The sequence below is a fragment of the Silene latifolia genome, chromosome X (genome assembly GCF_048544455.1).
Source record: "Silene latifolia isolate original U9 population chromosome X, ASM4854445v1, whole genome shotgun sequence".
Taxonomy (NCBI): Eukaryota; Viridiplantae; Streptophyta; class Magnoliopsida; order Caryophyllales; family Caryophyllaceae; genus Silene; species Silene latifolia.
The window spans coordinates 35,605,134-35,618,321 of record NC_133537.1 but is presented as its reverse complement, the minus strand read 5'-3'; positions in this window follow the sequence as shown (position 1 = coordinate 35,618,321).

Genomic DNA, 13,188 nt, shown 5'->3' with positions numbered 1-13,188 from the left:
AATAACTAAACAAAATGTCTGACAACAGCAGAAGACTCTTCTAACTACAAGTGATGAATCATCCCAGCTAGCCTATAAGCACCATATCAAACCTACTCAACAACTGCTCACCATCCCCGAATGGATCACTACAGTTTTATAAAACAAAGACGGGGTCAGTACTAATCACACAATTATATAATCACAATAAAACAGAAATCAACACAGCTCAATCGTCACATCATCCCGAACTCCATCACCAACTCCTCAATACTGACTACACACTAAAGTGTGTAGCCCTGCCAGAGTACCCATCGCAACAGGTTACTCCTCGCTGCCAGTGGGGGACCGCAGTCGTACCCACCTAAGCCCCGCTCATCTCCATCGAGCGATAAACCCAAATCCATTAATGTGCACATCCCTTCTGTGGCGGGTTCCACAGAAGGCGAATCATGGGCGTGAAGCCACTCCCGCAAGTGACTCCACTCAGTCAGGGATGCACCCCGAAGAACACTGACAGATACAATTAACAATGATAAAATCCACAACCGTCACAATACCAATATGATACTTTAACAATAATCACAGTCAACACCAAACCACATTATGTGACTAATACTGAGTAGGGAAACCTTACCTGGAATGCAAACACAAGCAGACGATCTCAACAGCTGAATCAAAACCTCTCCTCTACGAATCCTCCTCCTATCACATAATCACATAATTACTACTAGCACAACTAACCATAAAAACCCCCAATCCCTCAAATTAGGGTTTAAACAAAGTCAATTAAATGCTATAAAATTGGTATGTGGATCTTACCCTTGACGCAAGGATCACTAAGATGCAAAGAATGATGATATCCGATCTCTTAAGCTCCGGGATTTGTCAATAACACGGATGAAGTGAACAACGCAGTTTCAAACTCCTTTTTAAGTTTATTAGGTTTGTAAAAGTGTTTAGGGAAGAAGACGATATGAATTATATACAAATCGGTGTTATTAAGAAAACCCGTTAAAATAATATCCGTTAACCGACCTACTCGATCGAGTAACTTAAGTACTCGATCGCGTGGCACTTACTCGATCGAGTAACCTACTGGCAGAATACTGTTTCTAAAATCAAAACACCCTTACTCAGCAGAGTAAGACCCACTCGATAGAGTACCCATAGACTCATAAAACCGTAGTATTACAGGTTGTGGCAGCCGTGTTGGCTTCAGGTGTGTAGTTAGTGCGGGGGTTATAAGCAGGACGAGGAGATGGGGTTATGTGAGGGAATTGTTTCTTAAAATCTGCACAAGTCGAGAGGTAGTGTCCTGGATGATGACACCATTGACACTTCCCCTTAAAAGGTACGGGTGTGTGACAGGAGGAGGAGGCAGAGTATTGTGTAGCGGGCAGAGGGAGTATTCGAGCAGAGGTGGTCTATTTTGATGGATAACGATTATAGGTACGGTGACTGGCAGTAAGAGTAGTGGTTCAAAGGGGTGATGATGCAGAAGAGGTGGGAGGGTTAAGGAGGTCATGTTGTAAAATTTTTTCATGTAGGGCATTAAAGGTGATTATGGTATCGCGGGCACGCACAGCTTCAATGACCGGCCGATAAGTCGCAATATCGAGACCATCAATAACTTGGGCAATGATATCTTCGTCATCCATGGGTTTTCCCATATGAGCAAGGTCATCCGCAGCAGATTTGATGGCATGCATATAGTCAGTGATGTCTTCAGTGATTTTGGTGATGCTCATGAGACGGTTCCTGACTTGCAAGTAATGACCACGAAACGGGCTAGCGTACATGGAAGCAAGAGTCATCCATATTGCACGAGATGTGGTGGCTTGTAAAAGAAGAAGGGTGATAGTTTTGGAGATGGTGCCACGGAGGGCACCACTAATGTATTTGTCTTGCCGGAGCCAGGTTGAGTAGGCGGGATTGGTGGTTTCCTTCGTGTCGGTGATGATTGTTTTAGGAGGAGGCAGATGACTCCTATCAACAAATTTAAGTAAATCATTGTAGATACCTCATTTCTGCACCTCCCGCAAGCCACCCGGTGATGATTGGGCTACATGTTTGGTACACGGAATGATTTATGACAGTTCGTAAGTTTATCGTCAAGTGATAGCTCAAATACTTGTGTCTACCCCTTGGTCGTCATGTACGCGCCATTACGGTCGTTTTGACAGTAATTAGAGTACACTTGGAGTCCGGGTCAAAAACCGTCTTCATTTTCTAATAACCGTTTAAAATGCCGAGTTAGAATATTCTGGAATGTTCCGGATATTTCTATTCCATATTTTCAATCTTTTAATCTTTTGGTAAATTATATCCCGAAATTATATTATAAATTATAAGGAAATTAAGATCAAACCGCAATTCCATAATAGAAATGCGGAAAATCTTTCTTCCGCAGGATGAAACTCTTGGGGAAAGGACGCAGCAGGTGCTGCGCCTCTTCCAAGAGACGCAGTGGTTGCTGCGCCTCTTCCCCAGCTCCTTTCTGCGTATTTTGATATCTTTTCGAGATTTACTTCCAAAGTTTCTCCGAAACCCTAATTCCTCCGTGTGATTAGTATAAATAGAGACCTTCAGTCCTCATATTTCTCACGCGAGTGTCCGCCCTTCTCTTCTCCCTTTGCATTCTAAGACCACGCTCTTGCTTTTTGGCGTCTACGTGCTTGAACGTTCGACCACGTAAGCTCGGATCCTTCTGAGTACCAGCCTCGTTTTGCATGACCGACCAATTTGACCAACACCACATCAATCTACTTAATCAATCTTGTTTAATTTCCTCTTAGAGGGCACTTTCGTCGTACATTCGAGTCGAGCATCACTAAACGTTAACTAGTTAATCTCGTTTCGTCAAACATGTAAGTCTGAGGGTGTAAATCCCATATTTTATTATTGTTTTTATTTTTGTAATCATTATTGTAAGGTTTACGTCGAAAATATATTCAAAACCGATTTACAAAACCTTTATTCAAACCTTTTTACGGATTAACGGAAGACAGATGTCAAGAAGGAACGCAGCAACTATTGCGCCTCTTCGAAGGGACGCAGCACCTGCTGCACCTCTTCCTGAGGCTGCCGCAGTTCCTGCTTTCCTTCTTCTTCCTTCACCTTTTGTTTAATTCGTCTCTTTATCTTGTTTCGTCTTTGCTTGTTCTTATTTTATTAGCATGATAATTTTAACATATGAATCATTATTAATTTATCATCTTTTAATTCCCGACTTAAATCCCAAGTAATTCATATTTGCGGGTTTTCGTCATTAAATCAAATCCGGGTTTTAGAGATTCGATTCATTAATATCAAGTCTCTGAAATTCATCTTTTGTATATTTTCATCTGTTGGTTATCATCATCATCATCATCATCATCATCATCATCATCATCATCATCATCATCATCATCATCATCATCATCATCATCATCATCATCATCATCATCATCATCATCATCATCATCATCAACATTAGTTTAGCATTAATAACCTATTTAACCTATTTAATTTAATTCATTATTAACCTTGTAATTAATCTTGTAATTAATTTGTCCTAATTAGTTTCATCTCATGTTTTATCGTTTTTATGACCAATTTGCATGTAAATAATATATTAATCCACTTCTATCAGTCAAATATCGATAATCAAGCATTAAATTCACCAATGAACATTAACGATATGCAATTCCGGCTTCACAACCAGAATTCACTTCAGGAATTGGCGCAGTGAGCACTGCGCCTCTTCCAAAGGACGCAGCACTGCTGCGCCTGTTCCGGGTTGAATTCTGCCTCTGAACTTCCGTTGTTGCTTTGACTTAGTTTTTAGCTTACGTATTAATTAACTATTTCTCGTATTATCACTTAATAATTTGTTCGTTAATTTATTTTCCCTTTCTTTTCTAAAACCATCCGTTTTAAGTGTATTTTCGACTCAGATCAATTAAATCGTTTTAATTATTGCAATTTTCAATTATTGTATTTATTTCTTTATCATATTGATTGTATGCTCTCACATGCAATCAACCTAAATTTCTACCTCGACATTAATGCATGTTAATTACATGTCTACCGACTTAGTTAATTCTCACATGTTAGGATTAATTTATTGGATGTTGCATTGCATGCATATAACCGACAACATATCAAGTATGAATAATTTCCCTAATCATTAGTAGAGGCCGCTATTGAGGCGGGCGGGATTAGGTGTTCGATCAAAAGAGCTTCCTAATACGTACCCTCACCCCTTACTCCAGATCTCTCTGAACATCCGTGTTCATTGGCATCCACGAGAGTCATTCTAGACATAGAATGCTAAGGGTAACGAGTTCTTGGTGTTCATGTCACTACTTTGTGTCTTGACATGGCATGAGGTATTCGAACGGTTTCCAATTTTCCACAATAAATTGGTGGTGACTCCACAAATGCAAAGCTTGCTCGTTTTCTCCCGAGCGACCTCCGTGGGCCCGCGTCCACAGTTTGGCGACTCCGCTGGGGAAAATACACTTACGTGTAGCCAAGGGTGAAACTTGACCAAGGTTAGGGAATAGTTTGTACAAGACAGTTGTCGGTTTTCATAACTCGGTATTCCTAGATCGTTTATTCGGCCTTCCTAGGCCCAACCCAACCCATTCGACAAATCGTCCCGTCTAGACACTCCAAATTCTTATTTGGGCCTAAGGATGGATAGCGATTGACGTCAACCATACCATGGTACTTACTCCTGTTTGTGTCTAGGACTTTCACTACTCGAGGAAATGGACTAGGAATCGGTCTTACTCCTGTTTGGTACGAGCCTCTCCACAGACCCCGAGTTTGATTGTTCGGTATGGCAACCCACCCTTTAAACCAAAACCCTTTTAAATGCACTCAGCATCCCGTTATAATGCCTGTATAAATGCTTGTATTATATGTGATCACCATTTTCTAGAGGAGTTAGTGTCCTCCACAATAGTGCGTTTACATAATAAATCTCATTAAAGGAATATCATCAGATATTTATTTATTTGATCCTAGTCAGCTGATCAACGTATATCGGTAACGGTTGGCCAACTAGGGTTTGACGTTACTGTCGTGAGACGGCGGTGTTCAGCTGATCCCTTTCGGTCACACCTAAAGTAACGAGCCCCAACACGAAAGCTAATTAATTGTATGAGATACAATTTAAATTAGTCCCTTGATTAAATTGACTAAGAGTTAGTCGATTAAATTGATTAGAGAGATATCGAGTTGTGAACTCGAGGTACGGAAATTATTATTTAATTATGCGATAATTGAATAATAAATTATTTGAGACGGGAATTAATGATTAAGCTGTTAATTATTAAATTGGTACTAGTTGACTAATGTGATTAGTATTGGTACGTAAACTATATGTGTAGCGGTACACATAAACATGATACGATGTTTGAATAAAATTTACACGTATTTGTGCGACAAATATAAGAACCAAAATGGACCCGTAAATGGGATATTGGACCGTTTAAATGGAGTGTAGTGGATGATTATAGACATAATCATTTCACTTTACTTGTTGGTTCTTCCATAAGTCATCTTATGATCACTTGCATTTGATATAAGATTGGACAAAAATAAAAACAAGAGGACTCCCTCACTCCATTACTTCCACCCGCCACTTTCACCCATAAAACACTCCAATTGTTGTTCATTTTCATACTACTTCTTTTGGTTTGTTTGCATGTGAAAAATAATTGGTCTTTCTCTCTTAAAAATCATAAACATCATTTTACTAAGAAGTTAGTATCAAAATTTTATTACTAAGATGTTAGTAATATTTACATATTATCAAGGGTAGTCTTACTTATATCTAGTTAATATTAGTAAGGTTGTTGGGTAAGTTCTTGGGTGGATTAAGGAAGGAGACCTTCTACTTTGGAGGTTGGTTTTTGGAGGATATTCTATATTCATATAGCTCAAGAACAAACTAGTAAGGTGAACTAGTTTGTGCCCTTATTACCACAAAATCAATGTAAGGAAATAGTTTTTCCTTATATTTTCATTTTGATGCTTTCATATTAGCATGCATGTTACATAGATCACCTAAATGACAAATTATGAGATAATTTATTTTTTATTAGAGAGTTTAATATGGATTTATGATCTTGCAAGTGGTATCAGAGCTTAGGCTTGTAATTTGCATGTTGATTTTAAGCATTTTAATGAATTATGAGATAATTTATAAAAACTCAAAAATTGTGTTAGAAGAGGTTTTACCATGGAATTTTTGGGACATGCATACCTACTGATCTCAAAAGGTTTGTGGTATTTTTTTGGTGATTTTTGAAGTTATTTTGCTATTTTTAATGATTTTTGGTAGAAAACCGAGTCAAAATGCCGTATTTTAGTTAAAAATTGGCTAAAAATAGTTAAAAGTTGATTCGGTGCATGGATTTTTTTTATGGTATTTCATGCATATTTTCTACTGATTGTATGCAAAAAGTTGAAGGTTGGTTCGAATTTTTTGCGTGTTTATTAATTTTATGAGATAAAAGTCGATAAAAGTGAAATTAATTAATCATAATTTCAAAACATTTGATTCTGCCCATGATAAATTTATGTACATTTAAAAATATTATTTAAATGTTAAAAGTGATTTTGCATGTGTGTTTTCACATGGTTTTGATGTTTATTGGTTGTAGTGGTTAAAAACCGATAAATATCGATCTTTTTCTTCATAAATTTTATCCGGAATTTTCGGGCAAATTTTCTGATATTTTGGTGTTTTTGGGAGTGTTCCGGAATACTAAAAATTTTTGTTTCATTTATTTGGATAATTTTTCAATTATTTTGAATTTTTACTTAAATATTATGATTTTACCGATTTAATTAGCATAATATCACCAATTCAAACTAATTATTTATCATAAAATTAGTGAGGACTAATTTTGAGGTTCAAAACAGTTTGGACAATTAGTTTGGACTTAAATGAGATTTAAGAGTTGATTATTGATTTTTACATGTTAAAAATCGATTAAATCCACAAAAACCGAGATGGATACCAACGAATGATAGATAGGGCGATTTTGGCATTATTTTACAGCATTTTAAGCATATTTATTTAAGTTGAATGAATAATTGTCATTTATTTAAAGTATTTATCTTGTTGTACCTAGTATGGCCTAGTTAATTTTAATCGATATTACCCGAAATGAATGGGAATATCGATTTGTTTGTAATTAAATACGATCTCGTATCGTCGGTTTGTAATTAATTAATAGTTTTATTTATTTTATTAATTAATGTATAATAGGAATAGCTATGTAATTCATTTGTAATAGTTATTTTTACCGGCGTTTCCAAAAGACAGATTGCATCGAGACGGAGTCTATTTTTGGAAGATGTTCCAAATCCCACAAGGAAGAGCCACTTATGGAATGAAGAGGCAAGGGACCAAGGAGTTGGTTTCCGAAATGTAATAGACTAGTTTTTATTAACTAGGAGACCATACTAGGATTTATTCATATGCTTACATGTTTGCTTGTTTTATTTTCGCGCATGCCAAAATCGCAATTCACATGCATTTTATTTTCGCGGTTGTCAATTCACGTCATTTACATTCACCATATTAATTCACTTATAAGGAATTTATGACTAAATTGACAAGATCACTCACATAACTAAAATTGAGATTAGCCTTACCAATTAGTAACACCTATGATTCTCTTGTTCATTAGAGCCACGCTCGCCCAAGCGGGGTGTTCTCTTTTTACCTTGGGTAAGTAGGGTGGTAAACGGTTATCACACGCTAAAATTGGTTGGACTCAACGGGATATAAGACGGTCTTGTGTTCCGGGGCTAGTAGAGGTATTTAAGGAAATTCGTTGACCAAGAGTTCTAGAGGTAGAATTAGTCAACGTGACTTCCCGAATTTACACAATTATGGGATGTTTCGCCCAAGCGATGCTCATTTTTGTTTAATATTTGGGTCTTGGAATCATTGATATAATTTAGTGGGAGATCATTATATAAATGTTAAAACTTGTTGAACATGTTTTTCACAAGTATTTTTAAAACATTGAATGTTAATTTTTCTTATTTTTCGTTCTTTTTCATTAATGAATCTACTATGACATCGCGCACTTCATCCTCTATTTATTATTATACTCGTTTCGTTCTTTCATAGAAAGCGGTTTCTTTGAGGAATTAATGATTGGTAACATGATTTACCAATTCACCTACATAAGCTTACAACGATTTTTGCGGTTATTATACAACTTAATTAACGTCCATACATATTAAAAAGGAGTTTCATGTTGCAAACTCATATTACGAGTTTAAAATGAAGTCACATTTTATCGAGAGAGTCTTGATTTCGGAAGTGACACCTCCGTCATGAAGATGACAAATTAGTTTTTAATTACTCAAGAGTAATTCAAAAGTTTGCGAAAAGAGTTTTCAAAAATACAAATAATACTCCAATATAATACCGTCAAATGGCTCAATTCAATAAAAGCCAAATCGATTGTTTATGCACTAAAGAATTTAGGCATATGATAACAATTGAACGGTTAGGTAGTCCAATTTCGCAAGAAGTTGAGATTTTGCCACATGTTTCACTCACTTTATAGTAATTCACTCTTACTAAGTGTATAAAATATCACAAATGACATGAAGAGAGGTCTTCATGAGACTCATTTTTGCTTGATTGAAGCAAAGAGGAATGTGAAAGTGAGTGGGAGTTCAGAAGTATCAACCCTAGATGTATGCGATAGAACAAGAGTTGAAAGAGACATCTACTCAATAGATAGGCTAGTTCCACTATCTTGGTATGAAATACCAAGTACGGGTCATTTCTTTGTAAATAAGTTTACATGAATTGATAAAACGTAAGACGTCTAGCATAGGACATTTTTGTATCGAAATGGTGCTAGAGTAGCAATGATTTCGATAGGGACAAATGCACCTAAATTTGGTTTTAAAAGAATGTAATCATCTATGTTTATACATAGAAGGCATCACTCATGTGATTTAAAACAAAATGTTGTACCTACTCCTATGATAACTTGTTGGTTGGTTTAGACCACTTAAGTTAGAGGAATTTTACATTCTTCACGAAAACTAAATGTTATACTATCTTGTAGATTTTAAAGTCTCTAATCTGGTGAACCCAATTGATCAAACCGCAAGTAAATTCGTTTCAAACGAGTAAACGAAAAGCACATTAAACAACCATTTGATTGCGAGTCTTATGGTATGTGTGCATGTATTATGTTTTCTTTTGTAGAAAAGAAACACAATAGTGAGGTGATTGACCATATACATACGGATGTGTAAGGCTGATAGTTGGTAATATACATACTTGGTTACTTTTACCGTAATGTTAAGTAGATATGAAAACCTCGTATCTATTTAATAAGACATAAAAGTGATTTTTGAAACGTGGAATATTTTCAAAATGAAGTAGTAAACCAAAAGCACGTCAAGATCAAAATGTTGATCGGAAGTTTCAAGGTAATGACTTTGAAGATCAAATGGGTAATATCAAGTAATGATCTTGATAATCACTAAGAAGGTTGTGAACCAGTTCACATAATACCTTCTCCTTGGGACACCATAGAATATGGTGTAGTCAAGTATATAAACCAAACTTTATGAGATATAGTTTGAGGTTTTTCGCAATTTTGTAAGCTATTTTCTCACTAAAAGTTTAAAACCCGACTATGATAGCCTTAATGACTCCATATGAGATATGGATAGGGAGAGTCCCTAACTTGTCTTTTTATACATTTGGGATCATAAATGTTTATGTTCAGAACCAATTTGTGTATCTGTGAGGGTTATCCAAAATTAAACCACATGGTTTTTACTCCTCCAAAACGAGAACAAAGAGTTTGTGGCTCATAATACTGTCTTTCCAGAAAGATTTTCATTTTCTGAAAGACAGAGTGGGAGAAATTTTGAACTTGCGGAAGTCCAAGACCCACAAACTGAGTACAATGCAAGAAGACGTTCTTTATTGTGGCTCAGTGGTTATAAGGAGATAATTTTGAGATAATATTGCGTTACTTTTTAAAAGTGACGAATCATAAACCCACATCAAAGGCTTTTCTATAGTATGAACTCTATGTGATGGCGTGTCACCATGCAATACGAATTGATCTCCTTGCACACGATGCGATAAAGAAGAAAACACGAGATGTTTTCGAGATTTGATTTAAGGTGAATACTTTGGTTGGTTACCTTGATCTTGTCGTAGAGGTTACATAAGATGTTTAAAATTTGGGTTTGTTATAGAGAGTTTTGTGACAACCCAAATGCCTTTATCAATTCGTATGTTCTTAGAAATATAGCTTCTCATGAGGATGAGATTCGCCAAATGAATAATGAAACTTTCTCCTTGGGAAAAGTTTTGTTTATGTTGTCAATGCTAAGAAGCCTAGCATGCTTGAAAGATCCCTTTTGTGATCTATATACGTCAAAGAGTTGGAACTTTGGGTTCAATCATGTAGTCTATCAAAACGGTATTACTCGAGTGTCAAGATAACATGATGATACATGGAGTTTAGTGGGAGCTAAAGTGAGTTTCTTAGTCTAAATATGTGCTTGACATATTAGTGACTAGAAATGTAGCTAAGGTGATATTTCTTAGTCTAAAATATGTGTTTGACATATTAGTGACTAGAAATATTTTTCGGGTAAATACTTGAGAGTATCATGGCGCATCTTAAATATCCGGATCTAATGAGATAGATCTCCATGGATACTAGCATCTTAGTCAAGAGACTTATGTGATAAGATTCTTGAGTCGTTCAAGTTGTTGAACAAATTAATATGATCTTTTTGCTTCCGTTGCAGGATCTATTAAATATGGTAAAAGCTGCTCTCGACGGGACTTATCATATTGAGAATATGAGAAGTCATTACCAATCATTTTCTAGTGAGTGTCACTAGATGATTATCAAGAGCATCCTTGAGTACTTGAGAAGCACTGAGGATTTACTCTTATAGTTTGAAGGAATTAATGAATTTTGTGTAAAAGGATTATACGGAAACATTCCTATGCTTATAAGATGTTATGGGCCTCGTTAAGGAATGGTTAGCATGTAAGAGTGTTGTATGCATAAAGAATAATATGTATAAGAAGTTATACATATATGTATAAGAAATTATACATGTATAAAGGAGATATGTATGAGGAGTCATACATAAAAGATGTCATATGAAGAATGTGTATGTATAAGTGTTATACGTACAAATCATGAACGAAAAGCTAAGTACATTACAGCATCCGATGTTGTAAAAGAGATAGTTGATAACCGGAATTTAATAGAACTAGAGTAGTTCCGTTAGCCGAATATCGTCTCCCGAGAGACTGTGAAAACAGTGGGAGTGTTTGACTGGCTTTAGAACCAGAGTCTAAAAACTTTTTTAGACATGTACTTAGAAAGGCTCTATGTGATGAAAAGATTGCATAGAACAAAGGAAAATTGCAATGGAAATTAGAGTGATGCAACTGTTGCTAATCCTCTAACCAAAGCCGTTGGCATAAGGAAGACATGATGGTTATGTCATCACAATGTGATTGAGCAGTATACCTTAATTGCTGAAAATCGTTATGTAAATATTGGATAGAGTATTGATATTTACATAAGTGTTGATCGCATTCATTGTTAGAGTTTCTTTAAGAACTCAATTATTCAGTTTGACTGAAAACATTGAATACCTTGTTTATCTGAATAAGTTGTGGAGACAATGTTGAACAATATTCAAGTGGATAAGATGAACATTGTATTTTGTCCCTAGTCACTTAATGAGGTGACGTCTCGGAGTGAATATATTGTAAGTCGATTGATGGTTGTTTAACACCATAAGGTCATGCGTGATGACTAGTCGGTTACATAGGCAGAGTGTGTGACACTTTGCCGGAAAGTGACCATTTAGAGAGTCCCTAAGTTCTATTATAGATGCCTGGTCGTGGCGGGGATCTCTAAGATGTTCTAATGAGTCGATTCTTTTGACTGGAGACTATTATCTGAGCAAGTGCAGTTTTCGAGTGACTTTGGTTTTTGTCCTAGGTCGTGCCGTGAAAGGAGGCCAAAAGGGCATTTACTAGGTCATGGTGATCTGTATTGGGCAATAGGATAGATAGAACATACATGAATTGTCCACCCACGTTGGGTAACTATATCTCAAGGCCACTCGAGGAGTTAATGACTACAAATGTGTGGCCACGCTCGGAAGTAATCTGTGAGAGAAGTTTCCGGTCAGGTAGTCACACTCCCGATCGAGAAAACCACTCGCGATATGTTCGTGTGCAAGTGCGACCTGAAAGACACCTTGCATTGAGTGGGAGATTAAAACGGACAAGAGAATTGGTAGCACACACCTTGTGTCGGACAAGTGGGAGATTGTTGGAGTTAGTGTCCTCCACAATAGTGCGTTTACATAATAAATCTTATTAAAAGAATATCATTAGATATTTATTTATTTGATCCTAGTCAGCTGATCAACGTATATCGGTAACGGTTGGCTAACTAGGGTGTGACGTTACTGTCGTGAGACGGCGGTGTTCGGCTGATCCCTTTCGGTCACACCTAAAGTAACGAGCCCCAACACGAAAGCTAATTAATTGTATGAGATACAATTTAAATTAGTCCCTTGGTTAAATTGACTAAGAGTTAGTCGATTAAATTTATTTAGAGAGATATCGAGTTGTGAACTCGAGGTACGGAAATTATTATTTAATTATGCGATAATTGAATAATAAATTATTTGAGACGGGAATTAATGATTAAGCAGTTAATTATTAAATTGGTACTAGTTGACTAATGTGATTACTATTGGTACGTAAACTATATGTGTAGCGGTACACATATATTTACAGAGTGATTTAGACGAAATTAATTGGAAGCATTTAAACATGATACGATGTTTGAATAAAATTTACACGTATTTGTGCGACAAATATAAGAACCAAAATGGACCGTAAATGAGACATTGGACCGTGTAAATGGAGTGTAGTGGATGATTATAGACATAATCATTTCACTTTACTTGTTGCTTCTTCCATAAGTCATCTTATGATCCCTTGCATGTGATATAAGATTGGACAAAAATAAAAACAAGAGGACTCCCTCACTCCACTAGTTCCACCCGCCACTTTCACCCATAAAACTATCCAATTGTTGTTCATTTTCATACTACTTCTTTTGGTGTGTTTGCATGTGAAAAATAATTGGTCTTTCTCTC